This window comes from Ovis aries, chromosome 2 (assembly GCF_016772045.2).
Source record: "Ovis aries strain OAR_USU_Benz2616 breed Rambouillet chromosome 2, ARS-UI_Ramb_v3.0, whole genome shotgun sequence".
Taxonomy (NCBI): domain Eukaryota; kingdom Metazoa; phylum Chordata; class Mammalia; order Artiodactyla; family Bovidae; genus Ovis; species Ovis aries.
Window position 1 is genome coordinate 138546115 of NC_056055.1, and position 24322 is coordinate 138570436.

At 39.0% G+C, this 24322-nt stretch overlaps 1 protein-coding gene and 1 non-coding gene across 4 annotated transcripts in view; one reads left to right on the forward strand and one right to left on the reverse strand.

Moving 5' to 3' along the window:
- Window positions 1–24322, forward strand: part of TLK1 (tousled like kinase 1) — a 173320-nt gene that overhangs the window by 24438 nt on the left and 124560 nt on the right. The gene's annotated exons all lie outside the window — the stretch shown is intronic.
- On the reverse strand, window positions 13035–13106 carry TRNAS-GGA (transfer RNA serine (anticodon GGA)). Its single transcript has one exon. It is a non-coding gene; the product is annotated as a tRNA-Ser (tRNA).

The following is a 24322-nucleotide window of genomic DNA, read 5'->3' on the forward strand; positions in this document are numbered from 1 at the left end:
CCCTGACCAAGGATCAGATCGATGCTCCATGCATTGGAAGGGCAAAGTTACCTTCCACAATTAGCTTAATAACATCCCAATCTGCTTTTCTGTGTTTGTTTATTGGTTGGTTGATTCTTGGTGGTTTTATGTGTTTAAGTGGTTGTCCTAGAAATTGAAAATGCTTTCTTGATTTGTTAAAGTATAGTATGTCTCAGTACATTTTCTTCTTCATCAGCTTAGCAACTTCAGAAGATACTAACTGTGCCCTTCCCTCTTGGATTCTATGCTGTTTACTGCTCTGTAGTTAGTTCCATGTGTGCTTTTGAGCACCCAAAAGACATTAGTGTTTTATATAGTTATGTTGAGTTTTTGTTTTCTATGTGTTTACTTTTTTTTTAGTTGAGTTGATTTTCTATTTTCCTAAAGAATACTCTTATAGTTTTGGAGTCTGTCTGGTGAGGAATTGTTTGGGATTGCTTGTCTGATAATGTCTTTTTCCATGTTCATTCTTGAAAGTGTTTTTGTTTGTTGTTTTTTTGGCTGGGCGTGGGGAATCTAGGTAGGGAGTTAAATGGTTTGGCCAAAAAGTTTGTTGGATGTTTGCTGTACGATGGTTTGCTGTATGATGGTTCTAGTAGCAATTTTGTTAGATTGTGTTGTAACAGCTGTCATATCAGCGCTCATTTTTTTAAAAAGCCTTATCAAAATTGGTGAATTTTTGTGTAGCCTTTTTAGTATTGAAGATGGAGGAAAGGCAATATTTTTGGCATGTTGTGCTTTATATTTGAAAAAAGGTAAAAATGCAACACTGAAAAAAAGATTTGTGTAGTGTATGGAGAAGGTGCTGTGACTGATCAAGCACCTCAAAAGTGGTGTGCAGACTTTTGTGTTAGAGATTTCTTTTGCTGATGCTCCTCCATTGAGTAGACCAGTTGAAGTTGATAGTGATCAAATTGGGACATTAATTGAGAACAGTCAATGTTAAACCATGCTGGAATAGCCAACAGACTCAAAACATTCAAATCAACCAACCATTGAAAATCATTTGCACCAGCTTGGTTATGTTAATCACTTTGATGTTTGGGTTCCACATAAGTTAAGGGGGTGGAGGAATGGGAACCTCCTTGACCATATTTGTGCTTGTGATTCTCAACTTAAACATAATGAAAATGTTCTGTTTTTAAAACAAATTGTGACAGATGCTGAAAGTGGAAGCTGTACAATAATGTGGACTGGAAGAGATTGTGGGCAAGCGAAATGAATCGCCACCAACCACAGTGAAGGCTGGTCTTGAAGGTGGTGTTGTGTATATGGTAGGATTGGAAGGGAGGACTCTGTTATGAGCTCCTTCAGGGAAACCAAATGTATAATTCCAACAAGTACTGCTCCCAGTTAGGCAAACTGAAAGCAGCACTCAAAAAGTGTCTGGAATTAGTCAACAGAAAATGCATAATCTTCTATCAGAATAAGGCAAGATGATGACCAGACAAAATCTGCTGCAGGCTGACTGAGTTCTGATTGATCCACCATATTTACCAGATATTGCACCTTTGGATGTTCATTTATTTTGGTCTTTACAAAATTTTCTTAATGGAAGATTGTAAAAGGCACATGAAATCGTTCTTTGCTCAAAAAGAGAAAAAGTTTTGGGAAGATGGATTATTAAGTTGCCTCAAAAATGGCAGAAGGTAGCAGAACAAAACAGTGAATGTTGTTAAATATGTTGTTTAATAAAGTTCTTGGTGAAAGTGAAAAATATGTCTTTTATTTTTACTTAAAAACCTAAAGGGGCCTTTTGGCTAATCCAGTATTTTCCTTTAGCAAGTTGAGTGTTACACCATTGAGACCTGGTTTCCATTGTTTGTGTTCAGAGATCAACTGTCAGCCCTGTCGTTGCTGCTTTGATGGAATCCTGCTTGTAGTCTCTTTGCCTTTCAGGTTTTGGGGGGGTTTATTTTTGGTTTTCAAGCAGTTTTACTGCGATATATCCAGGTACACTTCTCTTGTTCTACTTGGTGTTTGTATGACTTCTTAGGTCTGTGACTTGGCACTGCGCTATCCAGTGCCACTAGCTGTGTGTGGTTATTTATTTAATTATCATTAGTTGAACTAATTATCAGTAGTTAAACGTTAACTATTAGTTAAAAATCCATTTATTCACATTTCAGGTTCTCAGTAGCCACATGTAGTTCTCCGCTGCCTTATTGGCAGGTGGGTGGCATTTCCATCATTGCTGAAAGTTTTCTTGGACAGCACTCTTGAGGGGCTTTCACAGAGTTTTATAAAATTCTCATTCCATATCACTTCAAATAGTGTCCTGTCCTGTTGTCTTCTCTTCTTTTGGGACTCCAGTTTACATGTATTAGCCCTTCTTATCTTGTGTCCTGTGTTTCTTAAGCCCTTTTCTGTATTTTCATCATCATATTCCTGTGTGTGTTTTTAAAATTGTATTTCTGAGCTATTTCCTAGTTCATTAATTCTCTCTAAAGCTATATCTAATATGCATCAAGCTCATCAACTGAGTTGGTTTAGGTTCTTTGCCTTGTTAGTTCTAGAAGTCAGTTTGGTTTTCTTTCTAGTTTCAGGCTCTCTGCCAAAGTTCTCAGACTTACTCTTCAGCACAGTTATTTAAAAGTCTGTGTCTGATAACTTAATTATCTAGATCCCTTTGGGTCATGCTTCATTTCCTTTTCAGTTATGTTTTATTTTTTGGGGTTTCTCTTTTTTCTTTTTAAATTAGCAACTATAGAAATATTTTGGGGGCCTTTTAATTGAATGATAGCAATCTTCTGTGACAGAGGATTTATAAGTCATTTAATTTTGGCAGAAATATAGGGGCATTATAAATCTCAGGTTTCTTGAACTGCTTTTAAGGATTAAGATTAAAAGCTGAACTTCATTTAATCCCAGTCATTCTTGCTCCGAGATTGGGATACCAGTTCAAAGTTTGGAGGTGGCTCTGGATTTCATTTTTTCTCTGGCTAGCTCAGTGATAAGACTTTCCTGATGGCTCAGTAGTAAAGAATGTGCCTGCCTGTGCAGAAGATGTGAGTTTGATCCCTGGGTCAGAAAAATTCCCTGGAGAAGAAATAGCAACCCACTCCACTGTTCTTGCTTGGGAAATCCCAGGGACAGAAGAGCCTGGCAAGGCTGCAGTCCATGGAGTCACAAAGAGTTGGACACGACTTAGCGACTAAACAACAACAAGCTCAATGATGCTGGCAAAGTTTTGTTTAGATTCTCAGCACCTAAGTCACTAAGTTTGGAATCAACAAATGCCTCCAAAGGCAGGAAAGCCTATATACCACACTCACCTCTCTGGAATGTTGTTTCCTGAATTTTGGACTGAAGCTAAACTCTGTACATAACTATCAACAGGCAATTTAAACAACAGAAAGAAAACAAGGGAGAGAGGAAAGGAGTGAAGAGAGTAAAGAAGATTCAAATTTACCCCAAATTCCCAAACCAAATAAAGAACTAAAAAAATAAATGCAAGCTAAAGCTTTCTGGAATACTATTCAGCCATAAAAAAGAATGAAATCATGCCATTTGCAGCAACGTGGATGGACCTAGAGACTGTCACACTGAGTGAAATAAATCTGACAGAGAAAAACAAGTAAGGTCTGCCTTATGTCTATAAGCAGACTTTTCTTTTTAAAATTTAGTCCAGTTTTTCAGGTTTCCTCAGTCAGAAGATTGGTGTGATGTACCTAATCATCATTACTAGAAATGGAAAGTTCTCTTTTTCTCTAATTTTTTAAGGTTGATGTTTATTACAGTATAGTTGATTTACAGTGCTGTGTTAGTTGTTGCTGTAAGACGAAGTGGACTAGTCATATCCACTCTCCCAGATTTCAGCCCTGGGCTGGTCATCGCAGAGTTTTGAGTGGAGCTCCCCGTGCTGTGTGGTAGGTTCTTATTAGCTGTCCGCTTTATGGCGGCTTAGAAGGTGAGGAGTCTGCCTGCAGTGTGGGCACCTGGCTTCGATCCCTGTGTTGGGAACATCTCCTGGAGAAGGAAATGGCAGCCCACTTCAGTATCCTTGCGTGGAGAATCCCATGGACGAAGGAGCCTAGCAGGCTATAGTCCGTGGGGTTGCAAAGAGTCAGGCGTGACTGAGCCACTTCACTTTCACTTTAATTGTTTTATGTAGAGCGGTGTGTATAGGTCAGACCAGTCTCCCAATGTATCCTTCTTACCGCGCTTTTCCCCTTTGTAGCCATAAATTTGTTTTGTACATCTGTGACTGTTTCTGTTTTGCAAATAGGTTTATTTGTATCTTTTTCTTTTTCTTTTTTAAGGTTCCACAACATGCAAGCAATATCAGGATACTTGTTTTTCTCTGTCAGATTGATTTCACTCAGTGTGACAGTCTCTAGGTCCATCCATGTTGCTGCAAATGGCATGATTTCATTCTTTTTTTACGGCTGAATAGTATTCCAGAAAGCTTTTGCTTGCATTTGTTTTTAGTACTTTATTTGGTTTGGGAATTTGGGGTAAATCTACATCTTCTTTACTCTCTTCACTCCTTTCCTCTCTCCCTTGTTTCCTTTCTGTTGTTTAAATTGCCTGTTGGTTATGTACAGAGTTTAGCTTGTGAAACAGTCATCTGGAGTTGTAGGTTTAAGTGGAAGGAGAAATGTTTTTGCTTTTAATGCATTCAATATCATTGTAATCTTTAAAGCTTTTTTGGGGCCACTATTATACCAGTGTAAGTTAACGTTTGGGTTTAAATAATGTTTTTAGTGCATTACAGTATTTTTAAATAAGCTCCTTTCTCCTTTCATAAAATAATTATTATAAAGCTGATTAGAGTGAGTTTAACATTAAAGTCTAACAAATCATGTTTGTCATTCGTAAGAATTCATGACTTATGTTAGTAATGTTTCTGACTAGGATAATTTAATGCCCAATGTTGTTTAATCCCAGAAACAGCCTGAGCCTTTGATAGCTTATGGTGAACGATGTCTTATTCATGATCTCCGAAAAAGAAGATTTAGCTTTGCAACCAGGCTTGATCACTCAGAGCTTTTGTGTGTCAGAGTTTTACTAAAGTGGAGAAGGAACAGAGAAAGCTTCTGACGTAGACATCGGAAGGGTGAAGGAGAGTGCCCCACTTGCTGTCTTATCAAGGCTTTACTTTTACCAGACCCACTCCCACAACATACATCTTAACAAGATTAGTCAGAAGGTTCTTGTTAAGAAGGAGAGACAAGTCCTTCTGCAATGCAAGATACATCATTATATAATCATGAGTACAGAGCTTACAGTAAAATACACCCTTGCACAGAATGAGTTGTTTTGTTGTATATTAGCACTGGGCTTAAAAATTAGTCTTAAAGATTGTTGTCATAACAACTCAGTTTAAGAAAATACCTTTTTTGTAACTAACACAAAGCAGTGTAGAAAAAAATATTTGTCCCTTTCTCTTCCTTGAGAGTCCCAGACCCTTCCTCCTCCTTGAGGGCCCCGGACTCCTTATCAACCCACCTAAGAATTAACTCTCTCACCTTCTTGGCCTTTGGAAAATTTTCAGACATTATAGTTACTGACTTAATTTGTTAAACATCAAAGAGTGATAATGAATGTACAGTTGAGTAAATGATGTCTGGTACTACTTTTTTCCTATTATTAGCAAGGAATAATATGTTGATAAAATTCAAAAGTAACATGTGGCATATAATCCTATTACTCAAATACAGCTTTTTGATCCTGGAAAAGACTGTTTTCTAATGAATTACGTTTGATAAAATGGAGTTGTGTCTGGTTTAGGAATCTGGTTTTAAGAAGCCGTAGTTAATGATTGCACCTTTCATAATTCAGTAACTAAGGTCATTTTTGTTTTCTTTAATTTTCATTTGTTTATTTTTAACACCCAAGACATTTTATATTGGTGTATAGCTGATTAACAATGCTGTGGTAGTTTCAGGTGAACAGTGAAGGGGCTCAGACATACATATACATGTATCCATTCTCCCCCAAACCCCCCTCCCATCCAGGCTGGCACATAACATTGAGCAGAGTTGTGTGTGCTATACAGTAGGTTTTTGTTGGTTATCCATTTTAAATATAGCAGTGTGTATATGACCTTCCCAAAGTCCTTAACTATCCCTTCCCCCTGGCAATAATGAGTTCATTTTCTAAGCCTTTGAGTCTTTGTTCTGTAAGTTCATTCATTTGTACCGTTTCTTTTTTAGATTCCACATATAAGGGATGTCATATGATATTTCTCCATCTCTGTCTGGTTTATTTTCACTCGGTATGACACTGCCTAGGTCCATCCATGTTGCAGCAAATAGCCTTATTCCATTCTTTTTAATGGCTGGGTAATATTCCACTATATATCGTGTGTATGTGTGCACACATACGTATGTACACACACGTGCTCTGTCTTCCACTCTTCCATGGATGGACGTTTAGGTTGTTTCCATATTTGGGCTGTTATAAACAGTGTTGCGATGCACACTGAGGTGCGTGTGTCTTTTCAGGCCGTGTTTTCTCTGGATATGTGCCCAAGACTGGGGCCGCTGGTAGCTCTGGTTTTAGTTTCTAAGGAGCCTCCAGGCTGCTCTCCATAGTGGCTGTGCCGGTTCCGCTCCCACCAGCAGCACGACAGTGTCCTCTCGTCTCCACACCTCTCCGTCTTCTGCTTGTGGAGTTTTTGATGTTAGCCATTCTGACCAGTGTGAGATGGTATCTAATTGTAGTTTTGATTTGCATTTCTCTAATACCTAGTGATATTGAACACCTTGTGCTTATTGGCCATCTGTATGTCCTCTTTAGAGAAATGTTTATTCAGGTCTTCTGCCCATTTTTTGAGTGAGTTATTTGTTTTGATGCTATTAAGTGTCATAAGCTGTTTGTAAATTTTGAAGACTAATGCCTATCAGTCATATCATTTCCAGGTATTTTCTCCCAATCTGTGGGTCTTTTCCCTTTTGCTTATTTGAGGTCAGGTAGGTCCCGTTTGTTTATTTTTGCTTTTATTTCCACTATTCTGGGAGTTTGATTAAAAAAGATGTTGCTGTGGAGTATGTCGGAGAGTGTTTTGCCTATGTTTTCTTCTAAGAGTTTTATAGTGTCTGGTGTAATATTTAGGTCTTTAATCCATTTTCAGCTTATTTTTGTGTATGGAGTGAAGGAATGATCTAACTTCTTTTTTTGTACATGTGGCTGTCCAGTTTTCCCAGCACCATTTGTTGAAGAGACTGTCTTTCAGTCATTATGTAGTCTTACCTTCTTTGTCGTAGATTAACTGACTGTTGGTACATGGGCTTATTTTTGAGTTTTCTGTCGTGTTCTATTGATGTATATTTCTGTTTTTGTGCCAGTACCATTCTGTTTTGATGGCTGAGCATTGTAGTAGTCTGAAGTCGGGGAGCCTGATTCCTCCAGCTCCGTTTTTCTTTTCCATGACTGCTTTGGCTATTTGAGGTCTTTTGTGTCCCCATTCACGTTTTGAGTTTTTTGGTCCTAATTCTGTGAAAAATTCCATTGGCAATTTGATAGGGACTGCGTAGAATCTGTAGATTTCCTTGGGTAGTATAGTCATTTTGACACTATTGAGTCTTCCAATCCATGAATATGGTATATCTTTTCATCTGTTTATGCCTTCTTTGATTACTTTTATTAGCATATTATAGTTTCCAGAGTATAGGTCTTTTGTCTCCTTAGATAGGTTTATTGCTGTGTATTTTATTCTTTTTGATGCAGTGGTAAATAGAATTGCTTCTTGAATTTCTCTTTCTGATCTTTCGTTGTTAGTGTATAGGAATGCAACAGGCTAATGTGTATTAATTTTGTAACTTGCAACTTTACCAAATTCACTGATGAGTTCTAGAAGTTTCCTGATAGCGTTTTGAGGATCTTCCATGTATAGCATTGTGTCATCTGCAAACAGTGACAGTTTAACAACTTCTTTCCGATTTGGATTCCATTTACTTCTTTTTCATGTCTGATTGCTGTAACTAGGACTTTCAAAACTATGCTGAATAAAAGTGGTGAGAGTAGATACCCCTGTCTTGTTGCGGATCTTAAAGGGCTTGCTTTCAGCTTTTCTCCATTGAGTATGATGCTAGCTGTAGGTTTGTCATATATGACTTTTCTTATGTTGAGGTATGTACCCTCTTTGCCCACTTTCTGGAGAGTTTTTATCATAAATGGGTGCTGAATTTTGTCCAGAGTCTTTTCTGCATCTATTGAGATGATCATATGATTTTCATTCTTCAGTTTGTTGGTACAATGTATCACATTAATTTGAGGATGTCAAAAAATCCTTGCTTCCCTGAGATGAATCCCATGTAATCACAGTGTATGATCTTTTTAACATATTGTTGGATATGGACTGCTAGTATTTTGTTGATGATTTTTGCATCTATGTTCATCAGTGATAGGGGCTGTAATTTTTTTGTGGTATCTTTGTCTGATTTTGGTATCAGCATAATGGTGGCCTCATAAAATAAGTTGGGAAGTTTTCCTTCCTCTGTGACTTCTTGGAACAGTTTCAGAAGGATAAGGGTTAACTCTTTTCTAAATGTTTAATAAAATTCACCTGTGAAGCCATCAGGTCCTGGACTTCTATTTGTTGGGAAGTTTTTAATCGTGGTTTCAATTTCATGCTTGTGATTGGTCTGTTCACATTTTCTATTTCTTCCTGGTTCAGTGTAGTGAGACTGTATCTTTCTAAGAATTTGTCTGTTTTTTCCAGGTTGTCCATTTTATTGGCATACAGTTGTTCATAGTGGTCTCGATGGTTCTTGGTATTTCTGTGGAGCTGTTTGTAACTTCTCCTTTTTCATTTCTAATTTTACTGATTTTAGTTCTCTGTTTTTCTTGATAAGTCTGGCTACAGGTTTATCAACCTAGTGTATCTTTTCAAAGAACCTTTTAGTTTCATGGATCTTGGTGATTATTTTCTTTGTCTCTATTTCATTTATGTCTGCTCTGATCTTTATGATTTCCTTTTTTCTCCTAATTTCAGGTTTTGTTTGTTCTTTCTCTAGTTGTTTTAGGTGTAAGGTTAGGTTGTTTATTTGAGATTTTTGTTATATCTTGAGTTAAGATTGTATTGATGTAAACGTTCGTCTTAGAAGTGCCTTTGCTACATCCCATAAGTTTTGGACTGTTGTGCTTTCATTTGTCCCTAGGTATTTTTTTTCCTTCAGTGATCCAGTGATTGCTTAGTAACATGTTGTTTAGCTGCCGCGTGTTTGTGTTTTAGAGTTTTTTTATTCTAGTTTAACTGTATACCCATACCGTTGTGATCAGAAAAAAAATGCTTGAGATGATATCTGTGTTCTTAAATTTACCAGGCTTGCTTTTGATGCCCAGCTTGTGGTGAGTCCTGGAGAATGTTCTGTGTGTGCTTGAGGAAAATGTGTAGTCAACTGCTTTTGGATGGAATGCTCTATAAGTATCAATTATGTCTAAAATGTTATTTAAGGCCTACCGTTTCCTTATTGGTTTTCTGTCTGGATGATATGTCCATTGATGAAAGTGCGGTATGAAAGTGTTTTAATTATTGTGTGACTGTCTATTATTGTGTGACTGTCAACTTCTCCATTTATGTTCGTTAGTATTTGCTTATATACTGAGGTGCTCCTATGTTGGGTGCATATATATTTATAATTGTTATATCTTCTTGGATTGAACCCTTGATCGTTATGTAGTGTCCTTTGAATCTTAATAACAGTCTGTTTTAAAGTCTATTTTTTTCTGATATGAGTATTGCTACTCCAGTTTTCTTATGATTTTCATTTGTGAGAAATACTTTCTCCCATCCCCTTACTTTCAGTCTGTAAGTGTCCATAGGTATGAGGTGCGTATCCTTTAGACAACATGTACATGTGTGCTGTGCTACATCGCTCAGTCATATCTGACTCTTTGTGGCCGCATGGACTGTAGCCTGCCAGGCTCCTCTGACCATGGGATTCTCCAGGCAGAATACTGGAATCGGTTGCCATTTTTTACTTCAGGGGATCTCCCTAACCCAGGGATTGAACCCAGATCTCCTGTGTTGAGGCAGATTCTTTACGGGCTGAGCCAGCAGAAAAGCCCAAGACAACATATATATTGTCTTGTTTCTGTATCTAACCAGCCAGTCTATGTCTTTTGGCTGGTGCATTTAATCCGTTTACTTTTAAGGTAATTATTAATATGTGTGATCCTATTACTGTTTTGTTAATTGTTTTCAGTCACTTAGTCGCTCAGTTGTGTCCAATTCTTTGTGACTCCATGAAATGCAGCATGCCAGCCTTTCCTGCCCATCACCAACTCCTGGAGCCTACTCAAACTCCGATCCATCATGTCAGTGATGCCATCCAACCATCTCATCCTCTGTCGTCCCCTTCTCCTCCTGCCCTCAATCTCTCCCAGCATCAGGGTCTTTTCCAGTGAGTCAGTTCTTCACATCAGGTGACCAGAGTATTGGTGTTTCAGCCTCAGCATCAGTCCTTCCGATGAATATTCAGGACTGATTTTCTTCAGGATTGACTGGTTGGATCTCCTTGCAGGCCAAGGGATTCAAGAGTCTTCTCCAGCACCACAGTTCAAAAGCATCAACTCTTTGGCGCTCAGCTTTCTTTATGGTCCAACTCTCACATCTGTAAATGACTACTGGCAAAGCCATAGCTTTGACTAGACAGACCTTTGTTGGTAAATTAATGTCTCTGCTTTTTAACATGCTGTCTAGGTTGGTGATAGCTTTTCTTCCAAGGAGCAAGCGTCTTTTAATTTCATGGCTGCAGTCACCCTCCTCAGTGAATTGTTTTGGGTTTATTTTTTATAGATCTTATTGTTTTCTTGTGTTTCCTGCCTAGAGAAGTTCCTTTAGCATTTGTTGTATGACTGGTTTAGTGGTGCTGAATTCTCTTAGCTTTTGCTTGTCTCAAAGGTTTTGCTTGCTCCATCAAATCTGGATGAGAGTCTTGCTGGGTAGAGTATTCTTGGTTGTAGGTTCTTTCCTTTAATCACTTGGAATATATCATGCCATTCCCTTCTGGCTTGTTAGAGTTTCTGTTTAGAAACCTGCCAATAATCTTATGGGTTTTTCCCTTGTATGTTCGTTGTCTTTTTTTCTGGGTGCTTTTAATAATTTATCTTTGTTTTTAATTTCTGTCAGTTTGATTACCAAGTGTCTCAGTGTGTTCCACCTTGGATTTATCCTGCTGGGGATGCTCTGTGCTTCCGGGACTTGGTTGACTATTTCCTTTCCAATGTTGGGGAAGTTTTCAGCTATTTTCTCTTCAAATATTTTCTGAGATCCTTTCTGCCTCCTCCTTTGGATACCTCTATAAAGTGAGTATTGGTGCATCTAATGTTGTCCCAGAGGTCTGTTAGGCTATCTTAATTTATTCTCATTGTTTTTATCTCTGTTCTGTTTTGCAGCATTGATTTCTTGCATTCTATCTTCCAAGTCACTTATCAGCTCTTCTGCCTCAGTTATTGTGCTGTTGATTCTAGTGTATTGTTCATTTATGTTTGTTTAGTTCTTTTCAGTTCAGGTAAGTTCAGTTGCTCAGTTGTATCTGACTCTTTGCGACCCCATGGACTGCAGCATGCCAGGCCTCCCTGTCCATCACCAACTCCCGGAGTTTACTCAAACTCATGTCCATTGAGTTGTTGATGCCATCCAACCATCTCATCCTCTGTCATCCCCTTCTCCTGCCTTCAGTCTTTCCCAGCATCAGGGTCTTTTCCAATGAGTCAGCTCTTCGCATCAGGTGGCCAAAGTATTGGAGTTTCAGCTTCAGCATCAGTTCTTCCAATGAACACCCAGGACTGATCTCCTTTAGGATGGAGTGGTTGGATCTTCTTGCAGTCCAAGGGACTCTCAAGAGTCTTCTCCAACACCACGGTCCAAAAGCATCAATTCTTTGGCGCTCAGCTTTCTTTACAGTCCAACTCTCACATCCATACATGACTAATGGAAAAACCATAGCTTTGATTAGATGGACCTTTGTTGGCAAAGTGATGTCTTCGCTTTTTAATATGCTGTCTAGGTTGGTTATAACTTTTCTTTCAAGGAGCAAGCGTCTTTTAATTTCATGGCTGCAGTCACCATCTGCAGTGATTTTGGAGCCCCAAAAATAAAGTCAGCCGTTGTTCCCCATGTATTTGCCATGAAGTGATGGGACTGGATGCCATGATCTTAGTTTTCTGAATGTTGAGTTTTAAGCCAAGTTTTTCACTCTCCTCTTTCACTTTCATCAAGAGGCTCTTTAGTTCTTCACTCTCTGCCATAAAGGTGGTGTTATTTGCGTATCTGAGGTTATTGATATTTCTCCCAGCAATCTTGACTCCAGCTTGTGTTTCATCCAGCCTGGCATTTTACATGATGTACTCTGCATATAAGTTAAGCAAGCACGGTGATAATATACAGCCTTGATGTACTCCTTTCCCTATTTGGAACCAGTCTGTTATTCCATGTCAAGTTCTAACTGTTGCTTTCTGACCTGCATACAGATTTCTTAAGAGGCAGGTCAGGTGGTCTGACATTCCCATCTCTTTCAGAATTTTCCACAGTTTGTTGTGATCCACACAGTCTAATAATAAGTCTTCGGAATAGTCAATAAAATAGAAAAACATTTCTTGCATCTTCTAAATCTTTTTCTCCATTCTTTTTCCAAGATCCTGACTCACGTTCACTGTTCTGAATTCTTTTTTGGGGAGATTGCCTATCTCCACTTGATTTAGTTGTTTTTCTGGAAATTTATCTTGTCCCTTCATTTGAAACATAATCCTTTCTTTTCATTTTGAGTAGCCTTCTTTGATTGTGGTATTAGTCCTGGGGGCTGATGGTATTGTATTTCTTATTTCTTCTGTCTGCTCTCTGGTGGATGAGGATAAGAGGCTTGTGCAGGCTTCTAATGAGAGGGATTGGCTGTGGGGGAAATTGTGTCTTGTTCTGGTGGACAGGGTGAAGTGAGGGAAGTCACTCAGTCGTGTCAAACTCTTTGCGACTCCATGGGCTGTAGCCTACCAAGCTCCTCCCTCCATGGGATGCTCCAGGCAAGAGTACTGGAGTGGGTTGCCATTTCCTTCTCCAGAGGATCTTCCCGACCCAGGGATCGAACCTGGGTCTCCTGCATTCCAGGCAGACACTTTAACCTCTGAGCCACCAGGGAAGCTAGAGCTCTCTAAAACTTTAATCCAATTTTCTGCTGATGGGTGGGGCTGTGCTCTCTCCCTGTTAGTTGTTTGCCTTGAGACCCAGTCCTGGAGTCTATAGACTGCTAAAGTAGGGCTATCGGTGATCTCCAAAAGGACTTATGCCAAGACACATCTCCCAGGACTGTTGCTGCCTCTGCCCCATCCTCTTGGTAGGCCAGTGCTGACCCATGTCTTCAGGAGACCCTCACACATTTACAGATAGGTCAGGCTCAGTCTCCTGTGGGGTCACTGCTCCTTTTTGCTGGGTCCTGGTGCACACAGGATTTTATTTGTGCCCTCCAAGGGTCTCTGTTTCCTCCAGTTCTATGGAAGCTGTGTAGTCAAATCTGTTGGCCTTCAAAGTCAGAATCCTTGGGGATTCTCAGTCCCTTTGCCAGATTTCCAGGCTGGGGAGCCTGATATGGCGCCTAGAAGCTTCACACCAGTGTGAGAACGCCTTTGGTGGTGTTCTCCACTTTGTGAGTTGTACACCCAGTGGGTATAGGATTTGATTTTATCATAATTGTGCCCCTCCTACTGTTTCATTGTGGCTTCTTCATTTTCCCTGGATGTGGGGTATCTTCTTTTGATGAGTTTCAGTGTCTTCATGTTGATGGTTGTTCACCAGCCAGTTGCGATTTTGGTGCTCTGGCAGGGGAAGATATGTGCATGTCCTTTTACTACTCTACTATCTGAAACAAGTCTTGGCTCATTTTGTTGATGGATGTACTTGCTTTACCTTTAAGGTTGGCTGTTTTCTCAAAGTTCTTCCCACTATAGGTAAAAAATGTGACACGTGCCTTTGTTTTGTTACTTTACTTTTAGATTATTATATTATAAGCTATGAGCAACAGCTTATTGTAAAGAACTGTTTTGGCCTCAGAAATAGACTTCTAGAGTTGTTAAATACAATACTTAAGATGCTTTTCAGGCCTGATACATTGTACTTATTTCAGTTCAAGCTATTTTGTAAAAAAAAAAAAAAAAATGAATTTCTTTCTGGATGTTACCTATTATAAGAGTTGTACATGTTTACAGTACCATCAACAACACATATGAACCAGTTTACTGTACCATCACTGGTCTAGTTTTATTATATACAAGTATTAGATTTGTTAAGTGGAACTCCAGGTTATTTTACTTGTATATGTTTAATTACCAAGAATATAAGCAGTTTGTCAATGTTTTTATCACATTTTCTCTTTGTAATATGTTTTAAGAATTGCTCAAGTTTCTTAAAATTTACTGTAGAGAATGACATTTTGAATTGTTTGGTCATAAAATTTAGATCAGTGTGTCTTATTAGGAGAGAGCAAAGTTAATTAGCTGAGGTCATATCTTTGATACTATGTACCCTTTATTTTAGCTTATCACTGCAAAAGTTTGCTTTTACTATGGTATTTATTGACTACAAGGATTGTGTAGTTCGTAAGTAAAAATTACTTGCATTTATGTGCATCGCCTCATTTAGTTTTTTACATTAGGCAGCAGCAGAGGGAAACAATGATCAGGATTTCTAAGTGGGTGTAAAATATTTCAGTTTGTTCCCAAAACACTGATGTCTGGAATTTGAAGATTTGAAATAGAGATTTTTTTAGATCACTATGCCATAGTATGATGGTCTCCTTGCTGGAATCAATTTTTGGTAGTTACTTACTCTTTATTTTCTAAATCCAAAATAAATGCGTTAAGTATGTTGTTTTAAGTCCATTCAGTCATGTCTGACTCTTTGCAATCCCGTGGACTGTAGCCTGCCAGCCTCTTCTGTCCCTGAAATTCTCCAGGCGAGAATACTAGAAAGGGTAGTTATTCCTTTCTTGAGGGGGTCTTCCCGACACAGGGATTGAACCCAGGTCTCCTGTATTGCAGGCAGATTCTTTACCATCTTAGCGACTAGGGAAGCTTCTTAAGTATTTTAAGTTTTAACAACTTTTTTTGGCTATGTCCTGTGGCTTGCAATATCATAGTTCCCTGACCAGGGATTGAACTTGGGCATTGAGTCCTCACCACCACACCACCAGGGAATTCCCAAATGATGTTGTCTTAAATTTTCTATAAATGAGCTATCAACTAAAACATAGATACTTGGGTGTATAGAAAACTGTCAGAAATTTGATGTTTGAAGTATTGTAGTTATCATTATAGTTAACATGATTAATGACAACCTCCACCCATACTCCACTGAACTTGCTTATAGCAAGAAAGTGATAAAGTTGATGCAAACTTTTCATTTTTTAAGTTCTGAGCAGTTTTATTGCATATTTTAACTATTGTTTAAGGATACCTCTCTAAATTTGTACAAGGTAAAAATAACTTTGACTCCAAGATGGCAGAGTAGAAGGATGTGCACGTATCTTCTGCAAGAGCTCCAAAATTACAGCTTGCTGCTGAACAGCCGTCAACAGGAGAATGTCGGATCCCACCGAAAAAGATACCTCACATCCAAGGACAAGGAAGAAGCCCCAGCAAGACCAGAGCAAGGGTGAAATTGCATTTAGTATCAAACACCGTACCTGCCTGAGCTCAAGCCTTGTGCACGCCAGGACCCAGAGACCCCATAGAGTCTGAGCCAGAACTGTGTTTGAATGTCTCCTGCAGAGGTACAGGTCAGCAGTCAACTGCTGCAGGGGCAGGGCTCTGGGTGCAGTAGACCTGGGTATGGCATAAGCCCTCGTGGAGGAGGTTGCCATTAACCCCACTATAGAGCTACCAGAACTTACACAGGACTGGGGAAACAGACTCTTGGAGGACACAAACAAAACCTGTGTGCACCAGGATCCAGGAGAAGGGAGCAGTGACCCCACAAGAGATCAACCCAGACTTGCCCTTGAGCGTCCAGGAGTCTCTGGTGGAGGCATAGGTCGGCAGTGGCCTGGTGCAGGTTTGGGGGCACTGAGTGCAGCAGTGCATACATGGGGCCTTTTGAAGGACATCACCATTGTCTTCATTACCTCCACCATAGTTTGGCCTTAAGTCAAACAACAGGGAGGGAACACAGCCCTGACCATCAGCAGAAAATTAGATTAAAGATTTACAGAGCATGGCCCCACCCATCAGAAGAAGACCCAGTTTCTCCCCTGTCAGTCTGTCCCATCCGGAAGCTTCCATAAGCCCCTTATCCTTCTCCATCAGAGGGCAGACAGAATGAAAAACACAATCACAGAAAACTAATCAGTCTGATCACAGCCTTGTCTAACTCAGTGAAACTATGAGCCATGCCGTGTAGGATCACGAAGACTGACGGGTCATGGTGGAGAGGTCTGACAAAACGTGGTCCACTGGAGAAGGGAATGGCAAACCACTGCAGTATTCTTGCCTTGAGAACCCCATGAACAGTATGAAAAGACAAAAAGATAGGACACTGAAAGATGAACTCCCCAGGTTGGCAGGTGCCCAGTATGCTACTGGAGATCAGTGGAGAAATGACTCCAGAAAGAAGAGACAAAGCCAAAGCAAATAACAATACCCAGCTGTGGATGTAAATGGTGATGGAAGCAAGGTCTGATCCTGTAAAGAGCAGTATTGCATAGGAACCTGGAATGTCAGGTCCATGAATCAAGGTAAATTGGAAGTGGTTAAACATGAGATGGCAAGAGTGAACATCGACATTTTAGGAATTATCGAACTAAAATCACCTGGACTGGGTGAATTTAACTCGGATGACCATTATATCTACTATTGTGGGCAAGAATCCCTTAGAAGATGGTACAGCCATTATAGTCAACAGAAGACTCCACAATACAGTACTTGGATGCCATCTCAAAAACGACAGAATGATCTCTATTCGTTACCAGGGCAAACCATTCAATATCACAGTAATCCAAGTCTGTGTCCTGACCAAAAATGCTGAAGAAGCTGAAGTTGAATGGTTCTATGAAGACCTACAAGACTTTCTAGAACTAATACTCAAAAAGGATGTCCTTTTTATTATAGGGGACTGGAATGCAAAAGTAGGAAGTCAAGAAACACCTGGAGTAACAGGCAAATTTGGCTTTGGAGTACAGAATGAGCAGGGCAAAGGCTAATAGAGTTTTGCCAAGAGAACACAGTGGTCATAGCAAACACCCTCTCCAGCAACACAGGAGAAGACTCTACACGTGGACATCACCAGATGATCAACACTGAAATCAGACTGATTATATATTCTTTGCAGCCAAAGATGGAGAAGCTCTATATAGTCAGCAAAAACAAGACTGGGAGCTGACTGTGGCTCAGATCATGAACTTCTTATTGCCAAATTCAGACTTAAATTGAAGAAAGTAGGGAAAACTGCTAGACCATTCAGGTATGACCTAAATCAAATCCCTAACAATTATACAGTGGAAGTGACAAATAGATTTAAGGGACTAGATCTGATAGAGTGCCTAATGAACTATGGACAGAGGTTCATAACATTGTATGGGAGAGGGGAGCAAGACCATTCCCAAGAAAAAGAAATGCAGAAAAGCAAAATGGCTCTCTGAAGAGGCCTTACAAATAGCTGTGAAAAGAAGAGATGCAAAAAGCAAAGGAGAAAAGGAAAGATCTACCCACTTGAATGCTGAGTGCCAAAGGATAGCAAGGAGAGATTAGAAAGCCTTCCTCAGTGATCAGTGCAAAGAAATAGAGGAAAACAATAGAATGGGAAAGACTAGAGATCTCTTCAAGAAAGTTAGAGACACCAAGGGAACGTTTCATGCAACTGCTGCTGCTTCTGCTAAGTTGCTTTTATGCAAAGATGGGCTCAATAAAGGACGGAAATGGTATGGACCTAGAGAGCAGAAGATATTAAGAAGTGGTGGCAAGAATACACAGAAGAACTGTACAAAAAAGATCCTCATGACCCGGATAATCACGATGGTGTGATCACTCACCTAGAGCCAGACATCCTGGAATGTGAAGTTAAATGGGCCTTATAAACAAAGGCCTATGAACAAAGCCAGTGGAGGTGATGGAGTTCCAGTTGAGCTATTTCAAATCCTAAAAGATGATGCTTTGATGATGCTGCACTCAATATGCCAGCAAATTTGGAAAACTCAGCAGTGGCCACAGGACTGGAAGAAGTCAGTTTTCATTTCAATCCTAAAGAAAGGCAATGCCAAAGAATGCTCCAACTACCACACACTTGAACTCATCTCACACACTAGTAGTATAGTAATGCTCAAAATTCTTCAAGCCAGGCTTCAATAATACATGAACCATGAACTTCCAGATGTTCAAGCTGGATGTAGAAAAGGCAGAGGAGCCAGAGATCAAATTGCCAACATCCGCTGGATCATGGAAAATACAAGAGGGTTCCAGAAAAACATCTATTTCTGCTTTATTGACTATGCCAAAGCCTTTGACTGTGTGGATCACAATAAACTGTGGAAAATCCTTCAAGAGATAGGAATACCAGACCACCTGATCTGCCTCTTGTTAGATCTGTTCTTGTTAGAACTGGACATGGAACAACAGACTGGTTCCAAACAGGGAAAGGAGTACGTCAAGGCTGTATATTGTCACTGTGCTTGCTTAACTTATAAGCAGAGTGTATCATGTAAAATGCCAGGCTGGATGAAACACAAGCTGGAAACAAGATTGCCGGGAGAAATATCAATAACCTCAGATAGGCAGGTGACACCACCCTCATGGCAGAAAGTGAAGAGGAACTAAAGAACTTTGTGATGAACGTGAAAGAGGAGGGTGGAAAAGCTGGCTTAAAACTCAAAATTCAAAAAATGACGACCATAGCATGCGGTCTCATCACTTCATGGCAAACAGATGTGAAACAGTGGAAACAGTGACAGACTATTTTCTTATGGCCCCAAAATCACTGCATTTGGTGACTGCGGCCATGAAATTAAAAGACGCTTGCTCCTGGAAGAAAAGTTGTGACCAACCTAGACAGCATATTAAAATGCAGAGACATTACTTTATAGACAAAGGTCTGTCTAGTCAAAGCTATAGTTTTTCTAGTAGTCCTTCGTAGATACAGGAATTGGACCATAAAGAAGGGTGAGGGCCTAAGAATTGATGCTTTTGAACTGTGGTGTTGGAGAGGACTCTTGAAAGTCCTTTGGACAGCACGGAGATCAAACCAGTCAATCCTAAAGGAAATCAGTCCTGAATATTCATTGGAAGGAATGATGCTGAAGCTGAAGCTCAATACTTTGACTCCTTGATGCCAAGAACTGACTCATTAGAAATGACCCTGATGCTGGGAAAGACTGAAGGCAGGAGGGGAGGACAGAGGATGAGATGGTTGGTGGCATCGCTGACTCAATGGACATGTGTTTGAGCAAGCTCTGGGAATTGATGAAGGATAGGAAAGCCTGGCGTGCTGCAGTCCATGGGGTTGCAAAGAGTAGACACGGCTGAACAATAAAAACAACCCACTTATCTCTAGGAAATTAAAGTTCCTTGCTTTTCTAAGTATAATCTGTCACGTCATTTGTCTGTTCTATACTACAGGGAGCTTATCCGTACATAGTATTACATTCATCTTGAAAGTGCAAGTTAGATGGCTATTTCATTTTATGAATGAGGGAACAAGTTGAGAATTAGCAGGTGGTGGAACTGAGATACGATTTTAGTTATGTTTTGTTGACTAGGTTTCTTGAATTTGAGGATTTTGTAATAGCGTAACTGAGAATATTCATTTATTGATTCAGCAAATACTTAACTGAGAGTCTTCATGTGTTGGTCATTCTTTAATAGATCTGGATATTTCAGAGAACAAATTTGTTCGGCTGCCCCCTTCCCAGTTGCTCTTCTTCTGGAGCCATATGCTTGTGAGAGGAGGATAATAACCTGCTCTTTGATACAGCTGCAGACTCGTAATGACTTGTCTGCCAAGGAGTTTCAGAACTAAGAAGCATTTGATGTGTCTTGGCATGGGAGGAGATATGTAATGTTACCTTACTTTGAGGGTTCTCTGTAACCTCAAAAAGTAGGATAATTGCCAGTTCTTGCCTAGAGCTGTGAACCTGGGGCCTCACTAGTGAACAGGTGTTCTTTCAGCCTGCCTTGGAGTTGTCTTTGGGCTTCAGATACTGTGTCCGTTTTGATAGGAAGACTAGTGGGCTTACACTGTAGTTGTATTCATAGTTGAGATATATTATGGTGACTTAATGAAGATGAACAGCTGATCATAAGGGGGAAGGAGTAGGTAGAGCCTGTTGAGATTCCCTGTGTTCTCTCCCTGGGAGGGTTCAGGGAGTGAACACACTTCCCCCAGCAGTGAAATTTGAGCAACCTGTGTGCAGAGTGTCTGTCCAGGGAAGTCTGCTGGAGACTACTCTGCACTCAAAAGTTTTTACTGGAGCATCTTCTTCCTAGCTATAGTACATTGTATAATTTCAGCACTGTGAGCCACCCTTATTAGTTAAAGAAAGGTGAGAATTTCTTTGCTGGGATAGCACCTTCAGGTCCACTGTGTTAACCTTCTTCGCATAGTTACTTACTGACTGTGGATGGAGATAGCTGGGGTGAGTCTGGAGAGAGAGAATAAATCTTTACAATTGTCTTTCCTATCACGCTTTAAGAGTCATTGTTTTAAGGAAATAACCCTATGTTCAAACAAACATTTTAGGTAGGATGGTGTTTGTTGTAGCACTATTTTTAATAACAAAATATTAGAAACCATTTGAGTCATCAATAATAGGATAATTAAACATTAATGTACATCCTTTTAATGGAATGTTCGGTAGCCGTGGAAATAATGTTCATGAAAACATAATAATGTGGCAGATTGTTTTTGTATGATTGGAAGAATATAGGGTAGAAAGCAGTAAGCAATGTAGTGTCTTGGGCTTCCCAGGTGGAACAGTGGTGAAAGAATCTGCCTGAGGTGCAGGAGGCACAAGAGACATGGGTTTGATCGCTGGGTCAGGAAGATCCCCTGGAGTAGGAAAAACCTACTCCAGTCCTCATGCCTGGAGAATATCACGGGCACGGGAGCCTGGCAGGCTGCAGTCCATGGGGGTCACAAAGAACCGAACGTGACTGAACAAGTGAGCTCAACTCCTTGCACAGAACGCTGCGGTTTAGGAAGACGGTAAGCGCTGTGCTCCCTAATGTGTAATGTCCTAGACCCCCAGGTTTTGCTTGAACTTAGAGCATCATCTATTTAAGAAGGAAACAATGAAAGAAAAAAGGGAAGAAGGGAGAGAGAGTAAGAAAGAACAAGAAAATATAAAATAACAGCAAGTAGTGTAGGGTCTTGACAGTAGTAGTGGGTGCCAAGTAACTTTCTTTTTTGTTTTAACTATTTATTTTTGGCTGTGCTCCGTCTTGTTGCTGTGTGTAGGCTTTCTCTCGTTGCGGACAGCGGGGGATACTCCTTAGTTTTGGTGCCTGGGCCTCTCATTGCCCTGGCTTCTCCCACGGAGTACAGGCTCTGGGGCTCAAGGGCCTCAGTAGTTGTGGCACACAGGCTTGGTTGCCCTGGGGGCATGTGGGATCTTCCCAGACCGGGATTCGAACCTGCCTCCCCTGCATTGGCAGGTGGACTCCTGACCACTGAACCCCCAGGGAAGCCCCAGATAACTTTCTGATTCTTAAATTTGCAGATGCCCTTAAAACACAAATGTCTTTAGAAACATGTGGGAAAATATAAAAGTTACCTTTTCATTATGAGAAGAATCTAATTTATTGAAGTAGAGTGAATGTTGCAGTGAACCTTAATGTACCCATTAGGCAGCTTCGATACTCATCAATTTTAGCATAAAAGTTGAAGTTAAGTTGAAGTTAAGTTTGTAAAGAAATTCAAATTTTATTAAAATATATGCATGCATTGTATTATTATGGTAGACTGATGTAATTTTAGAGAATATTCCTTCTTACATATGCAATCACGTGCTGTCTCTGCATGCACTCTTTCTCACTCATACCCTTACCCCCTCCTTTTGGATTGTTCTTTTTGGAACACGGATGCTTAGTTGAGTGGATGTAACAAAAGGCATTAACCTCTTATTGTCTCAATCTCCTTATCTTTTAAAGAAGTATATGGTAAAACAGCAAAATAGACTAGTATTAAGATTATATATATGTGTGTGTGTATAAATGGAAGCAGAGATTGATTTTTTTTTTAGCATGTATTTTTTAAAATTTATTTTAATTGGAGGCTGATTACTTTACAGTATTGTGGTTTTTACCATACATTCACATGAATCAGCCATGGGTGTACATGTGTTCCCCATCCTGACTCTCCCTCCTCATCCCATCATCCCTCAGTGTCATCCCAGTGCACCAGCCCTGAGCACCCTGTCTCATGCATTGAACCTGGACTGGCGATCTGTTTCACATGTGATAATATATATGTTTCAGTGCTATTCAGAGATTGATTTTTAAAGTAAATTATTTTAAGCTAGAGGGACAGGAGTTAGTTATGTTATTAATACATGGAAGAAATTAGGCATTGAAGTATATGCCATTCTACCTACCAGGAACTTCCAACTTACGGGGGAAAGCTAGAAGAGAGCTTATATACATTATACATGGCGGTGTTTGCTGAGCACTTGTGTTTTAGCATACATAGATGTTTACATTATTGACTACTTAGGGTCAGGAATAGTTCAGAACTCTTACATACTAGCTTGTTTTACTTTAGCAACTGCAAGGTATATACTTATATTATCACCATTTTATACATAAAGAAGCTGAAACATGGAGAGAGAAAGGAACTTGGCTTCCTGTGTGCGTGTACAGCTTGTCTGTCTCTGTGTATGTTTTATTTTTGATGAAAGAAAAATTAACTCATACTTTTTTTAATTTATAAGAATAAAATTGAAATAAAATTATTCTTATGCTCCAAGGTCATGACCGTATAGAAGCTGAAACAAAAACTCTATGCCTTACTTCTGGTGCACAGTACATGTATTATATTAAAAGTTGGTCTTGGGTTGTCTGAATCCTTTGCTGGAAGGGTTATAAATTAAAGTGTTTAATATCTCACCCCTTATCTTTAAGGCATTTTAATCTGACTTGGAGTGATTCTAGATGAGATCTGTTTTCTCTCTATCACAGGGTTATGTTACTGAATGTATATCAATAGAATAGATTGAGGAATTTGGCTTTGCATGCTTACTTCTTTCAGTCATTGTAGGTGAAATATTTATGTGTATATATACAATACACAAATATTTGTGTAGAGAGATAGGATGGAGATATATATGATTCAGAAATAGTTTAGTGAAACAGAATTGAATTAAGTACAGAAACACATCCATGTTAATATTGGAACGTGATACATGACTAAAGAGGTATTTCAGATCAGTGAGGAAATGTTGAATTTGTGAGAAATTATATTTATTAACTGTTGAAAAAAATTCTAGATATATACAGTTAAATTTTAAATGGATTAAATGTCCAAATATTAATATTTTAAATCATTATAAAAATGTAGGTGATATTTTCATTGGATTTCTGGGAGAGAAAGCTTATTAGGAAATAAATTGGGCTACTCTTGTGATAGCTCATTTAACATGTTTATTTAACTGCCAAAAAATTAGAATATTTGATTTTAAATGGAGGATCAGACAGTGGAATAAATGATAGAATGTAGTGTATTCAACAAAAATAGTAAGTATATCCATTAAATACATGATACAAAATACTGTATATGAAAATAGGTATGTTCTGTTTATTAACCATGCTAGAGTGGATGTTTATTTATTTATTTATTTATTTTAGAGTGGATGTTTAAAGATGAGTCAAAAGTAATTCTAGAATGTTCAACAGTGTAAACTTGTTGAATTCTTTTTGTTTCCTGTACTTTCAAATGCATTTTAAAAACTAATGAAAAGGAATGATTTAAATGGAATATTTTATCTTGTTGAAAAATTTTCTAACTTTATTATATTTCTATTTTTAATCTACAGTTCTCTGCCTTATTAGGCATAATGTGAAAAGTATTAATTCAAGAAAGACTTTACTGTTCTGTATAAATCAGCTTATCATATGTAATGTGAAAAGTAACAAAATCTAGAATAAATTAAAATATTTTCAGAATAAAGGAAGTTTTGAATTTAAAAAAATGTGAAGTAATAGCTGAGTAGCAGTTGACTCTAATATTAAAAGTGTCTTATTGAACAAACTCATTTCTTTTACTTTTTGTTAACTGGTGTTCTGGTTTTAACCTTTTGAAAACATGCTTTCTAGATTTTTTTTTTTTGGACCATCTGCTAAGGAAGATGAAGAGTTCAGATAATTAAAAAATGGCATAATGAAA